Here is a 6,222-nt window from a genome sequence, read left to right on the forward strand (position 1 = left end):
CGAAAACTATTAACCCGTTCGCCAAAATTTATGAACCAGGAAATGGAGGAGATCCGGGACCATAGACTTTATTTCACGCATTTTTTCCATTATATACAGTGGTTTTCAATTATAGACAAAAATCTAATAGATAATGAAAATCGTTCTTTCCGCTATTAAATTGTTAGAAGTAAATCGAAATTCTTGAAAAACATAGCAACATACGCTGTTCGAGATATTTCAAAAAATCTATTTCTCGCCGTCAATTTAGAGGCGATGACGTCATTTACTATTACCACGTACAGCATGGTTTCAGACAACAAGTATTTTCTTGAATACCACTTACTCCATTGAAAAAAATCATAAACCAGGAAACGTGGGAGATATAGAGGCTCTAACGTCTATTTCGAACATTGTTTGAATCATATACAAGGTGCGTCATCCTAAAAATTTTGCATTTTTGTTGGTAAATTATTAAGGATAAATTAAAGACTGTTAAAAATCCGTTAATTTGATTTGAGCGGTAAACTGTGTCGAGAGAGAGAGTCTGGTTTCGTCAATTATACAGGGCGCACGAGATATTTGAAAAAATATCATTCGACAACGCTATTATTTGTACAAATTTTAATATTTAACAAAGTTTGCTATAACTTTGAAGTTTGGCGAGGCTTGAAAGACACTTTATACAGGATGTATGCACAATAAAATTACATCGATTTTGCAAAGTTCCACAGCGGTCCTCAGGAGTCCCTTTACCACAAGAAACCGCCAAGCTCTTTCTTTTTAAAATAAAAAGCCGCTTAGCGCTACGAGCAACGAACTTGTCTCGCCCTGATACGATTTTTCGAAAGCAATCTTGTTACTTGCGAAAATCGATGAAATCGAATTTTTCGAAAGTATCTGCCCTTGTATAAAAATTTCATATCTCGGTAACGGTAGGTCCTATGGTATTGGTAATTGGTATTGGTATTAAAGGGGGACGCCCTCGGGGGCGTCCAAGCACTTAGGCCACCATATGGGCCCGTTGTGCCCCCAGGCCGCTCTAGAGGGCGTCCAGAATGCCGCCCCTCCTATAGAAGGTCAGCAACTCCTTTGGCCCAATACCGTGCGCTGAGTCCGGATCGATCAGGGCCGTTCCGAAGACTCCCAATCTTGCCCATGTCAAGGCAGGGCACTCGGTGAGCAGATGATACGGGGTCTCCTCCCCTTCCATGCACCACCTACACTCCGGGTCGTCTCCAATGCCTAGCAAGCGAAGATGCCTCCTAAGCCTGCAATGTCCTGTGTAGGCCCCTGGTAGTGCTCTACACTCCCTTCTGGTCAGTCTAAGCAGCTCCCTGGTTCAAGGAAGGGGGGGCCCATCCATCATAAGCCTCGCCTGCCTGATTCCCGGAGCAACTCTCCAGCCCCCCGCGGCCCGGTTTCTCGCCCAGGCTTCGAGAGCTCCCCGCCTCACACACGAGGCAATCCCCAAGCGGGGCTCTGGCCCTATATGCCTATGTGAGGAGCCCTCTCTGGCTAAGGCGTCTGCTGCTTCATTGCCCCGGATACCGGTGTGACCCGGGACCCAGACCAACGTGACCTTTCTCTCCTCAGCCACCCTCCTCAGTACCACTTTGCACTCCTTTATCAACAAGGAGCGCGTACGCACTGACTTCAGCGTCATGATTGCAGCCCTACTATCCGAGCAGAAGAAGACTCTCCTGCTTCCGTGGTTGAGCCGAAGCACCTCTCTGGCCGCCATCAATAAAGCGAAAATTTCCGCCTGAAACACAGTGCAGTACTGACCCAGAGGGACCGACAAGCTCGATCCCGTTGTCTCACAGTACGCTCTAGCTCCGGCCAGACCTCCCATTCTGGACCCGTCCGTGTACCAGACAAGTCCATCCCAGGAACCGACTCTGCCCTCTCTCCAATCTTCCCTTGATGGAAAGAGAAAGGTTAATTTGTCAAAGAAGGTCATCTCGAGGATCATGACGTCACTCGGCATGCCCATGACCCCGTGATCCCCGCGACAGCCCTCTAAAATGTCCTACGGACCCCGATTGAAGGTTCCCTCCCTCCAGAGCCCGCAGCTCGCCAACCTCACAGCTGTCCTGGCCGCCTCCATCTGCACCCGATCCGCCAGAGAGGGCAGCCCCCATGCGTGAGCATAGCCACCACCATGGTATCGTAGATCGACTACATGATCTTCGGCCCCAGGCCCCAAGTGCCCCCTACCGCTCTCCGGCACGCCCACAGAGCTCCAAAGGCCGACCTGGAAGGTCAACTTGACTTGACTTGACACTTCCTCTTGCAGAAAGAGGCACCCCATCCATCGAAATGTTGAGGTTGCACTCCATCTATCTTTTTCTAGTGAAAATGACCATTTCCACCTTGCCAGGATTGACAGCCAACTTGCTGTCCAGGCACCATTGTGAGAATCTTGCCAATGCCACGTTCAGGAGAACCCGTGTTCTTCCCTCAGAATATGCACAGGAACAGGGACAAGACCCCGCCCTGTGAACAACCCCGTGATGAATCGATGGAGACCTGCTCCCCACCCAGTCTTGCCTCGACCCTCCGGTCGGTTAGCATGGAGCGGATCCACCTTACAATGGCCGTCCCCACTCCAGTACTCTCCACCGCCCTGCAGATCGAGTACAGGGCCGTGTTATTGAATGCCCCTTCGATGTCAGCAAACACGCACACCGACAGCCGTCCCGAGCTCATACCCTCCTCCAACCTGGAAGTCAGATGGTGAAGAGCTGAGCCCACAGAGCCGCCACTTCGCTACGCATGCTGAGCTGGCTCTAAAGGGGCCTCCAGCTCCACCCAGTCCCTCAGATACCGGTCCACCAGTCTCTCCAGAGTCTTCATAATGAAGCTGGTGAGGCACGTACCCCCTCGCAATGGAGGCCCTGAACAGGTCCATCGGCGGGCTGGTCAGGAGACCTCCGTCCCTTTGCAGCATAGCCGGAAATACTCCATCCCCGCCCGCCGACTTGAAGGGGCCAAAGCTGTCAATAGCCCACCTCAGCCTACTAAGGGTAACCACCCTCCGTGGCGTAGTCGCATCCAAGACGACCCCCGGCTTTAATATTTCCCCCTGTGTCCGGATCAGCGGACCCTGGGAAGTGCTCGTTCAGCAACTGTTGTAGGCCACCGCCGGCCTTGCAGAACACTCCCAGTCTTCCCGCAGCGTCACTTCTGAGTACCCTAAGGAGCCTAGCCGCGTTCGGGGTATTCATTACTCCGGCGCAGTAGCCCCTCCAGGCCTTCCTCTGTGATGCCCGTAGTTCTTTTTTGTACTGTCTGCGGACCTCCCTATAGAGATCCCAGTCCGCACCTTGGCTGCTGCTCCTCGCTGTATTGAACAGCCTATGCACTTTCCTCCTAAGACGCTCCAGGGAGTCCTCCCCGCCCTATGCTCCTCTGTCTCAGGGAAGCTATTCTCGAACGCCCGTATCATAGCGGAGCTGACTCGGTCAGCGGCCTCGTCAATCTCCTCCATTGTCCGGTGTTTCCTTGGTAAGCCTCCTAGGCGCCAAGCAAGCTCCTCTCTATAGAGTTCCCAGTTTGTTGCCCGAGGGTTCCTAAATCTAACGAGTTCCCGAACACCCATCTCCAACCCAAAGGTGATGTATCTATAGTCCGACATAGAGTCCTCCCCACAGACACACCACCCAGTTATTTCCGGGAGCAGAGCCCTGGTACAAAGTGTTAAGTCTATGACTAAGCTCCGATCCGTCGTGAAAAACGTGGGTTCTATCCCTCTGTTGGCCACCTGCAGCCCTGCCGAGGTCATGAACTCCACGAAGTCTCCCCCCTTCTATTCGTTGCCGCGCTGCCCCACAAAACGTGGTGAGCATTGCTGTCGCAGCCAATCAAAAGAGGAAGATTCGCCTCCTCACAGTAGGAGACCAAGTCACTGATCTCCTGCGGAGGACAGCTGCGGTCGCCTGTCCCGTCCCGTCCCGAGTGGGGGATCTGATCAGAATTGGAACCAGGTCCCTGGGCGCCTTGTCCCTTAGGAAAAAGGATAATCCAGGGCTCTTGGATCAGTACAATGGATGTACCGCCCTCCGAAATTTTCCTGCATAAGTGGGCCGTTTGCAGCCCTGCTATGTTGCAGGTTAATCTGTAATATCCCCGTGAAGATGTTATTACGGGAATACCACCTGCGGGTCACGATGCTAGCCTCAGCCCGAATCCGATCCCGAGGTAGCACCTCCCTCCGCTTCCGCTTCCTGACTGGTGGACCCTGATGGGATTCCCCGGTCAACTTCCATCCGAGATACCTCCTCGGTTCTCGCTTCCTCGGAGGGCCCTCCGGAGGTCTCCTCCACAGAAGCCGTGGGCGCCGCCTCTACGACAGGTCCCCCAACCGTCATGGACGAGCCCTCTTCGTGTGAGCCCCCGCGGCCTCGGCGCCGCCAGGTTCACTTTAACCTGAGTCGCCAGGCAGAAGAGAAGTGAGCCCTTAGCCGTGATAGCGCTTGCCGATTTCTCGTCCACGCCCACCACCAACCTTGGGCCCCTTGCATCCTCCGTCCTCTGCCAGACCCTCCAGGCGCGGCAATCTAGGCCATTCTGAGCTGCCAGGCAGCGGACTAGTGCCTTGTTCGAGACACCTGCCCCCAGGCACGGAATCCAGATCGCCGCCCTTCTCAGTCTCAATCCTTCCGGATCGACGTCCACCAGGTTTGCGAGCCCCCAGGGCCTGATGTTGATCAGCTCCCTGCGAACCCACTCCCTCGTTTCTTCATCCATCATCTCGATCAGGATGTGGCTCCTCCACAGCCTAACCGAGCGTATCCGGGGAGGGGTGTATTGCCCCCCCTGCATGATATACATGCTTATGAGGAGGTTAAGAGACCCTATGAACCGCAGTAGGTCCTCGGAACACAGGTCAGTTTCCTGTACTCTGAGGCCCACCAGTTCAGGCCTCCCTGCCGCCGCTTGTGCATAGGACCGAGCTCTCCTCTCAGAGCCCCCCGGGACGGCCCGCCTTTCCCAGGCCCAGCTTTCGCCGGGCAGCGTGTCGGCCGCCGACCCTCGGCAGGTGCCCCAACCTGGGTGGTCTCTCCAATTTTTCTTTTCCGCTTCCCGCCTGCCGTTTCCGGTGTGCCCCTTATGGAGTCCTCCGTTGACGGCGTGGCAGGATTCCTGGGCGCCGGAAGAGAGCCCGTCTGCGTTTCCGAAACCGTCACCGCGAGTCTCTTCTTCTTCGCCCTCCTTTTAAGTGTCCTAAATTTGCAGATATCAACTTTAAATTTACCAGAGAAGTAAAAGTCCGTGTCCAAATTTAAACGGTAGAAATTGGCGCAATCAAATTTTACCAAGTATTTTTTTTAAATGTTTGATTTTTTTTTTTTTTTGGTAATTTTAGATTCCGGAAAAATATGTTTTCCTCCATAATCGTTCATCCGATTGACAAAATTCTTTAACCGGCAGTGCAATAACATTTATTTCGATTATGTACAGGGTTTTCAAATTATAGCCAAATATCTAAAAAACCCAGAAAATTGTTTTTTTACAGAGTAAATTATTAGCCGCAAATCAAAAATCGTAAAAAATGTGGCTAGCTGGTTCAAACGGTGTCGTAGACCGCATCAAGGGCTACAATTTTTGTATTTGCGGTCTATAACCTCTACTTCGAACAATGATTGTATCATATACAGGGTGTGTCGTTTATGGGCAAAAAATCTAAAATATCTTAGAAATTTCCGTTTTTGTGGGTAAATTATTGGCCATAAATGCAAAACCGTTAAAGATGTGAGAATTTTATTAGAACAGTATCGTTTACGGGTACCGTGAGAGTGTTTCAGGTTTCGTCAATTATACTTATATATTATCAAACTTATATTATCATTCAACAACGCTATTATTTGTGCAAATTTTAATATTTATACAAGGTCAATCCTTTACTGAGGTCATTAGCAAAATCAACAAAAATTCACTGTTTCCCAAACCGTTTAGAAACCTAGCGCTATTTCTTGATGAAAATGGACGTATTCGTGTCGGCGGTCGCTTCAGAAATTCTGAGCTGTGCTTTGATGCAAAATTTCCTCTTTTACTCCCTCGGTGCCACAGATTAAAGGAGCTTATTATTGAAGATACCCATCGAAGATTTTGCAACAATTTTGGATTTTGTCAGCGCGAAGAGCTATTCATAGTTACATTTCACAATCCGTAATCTGTTTTAAAGCTTCCTCCAAGGCTTGCATCCCGTACACGGGAGACCTTCCTTCGTGGAGAATA

This window comes from Cylas formicarius, unplaced genomic scaffold (assembly GCF_029955315.1).
Source record: "Cylas formicarius isolate icCylForm1 unplaced genomic scaffold, icCylForm1.1 PGA_scaffold_7__23_contigs__length_41026272, whole genome shotgun sequence".
NCBI classification, from domain to species: domain Eukaryota; kingdom Metazoa; phylum Arthropoda; class Insecta; order Coleoptera; family Brentidae; genus Cylas; species Cylas formicarius.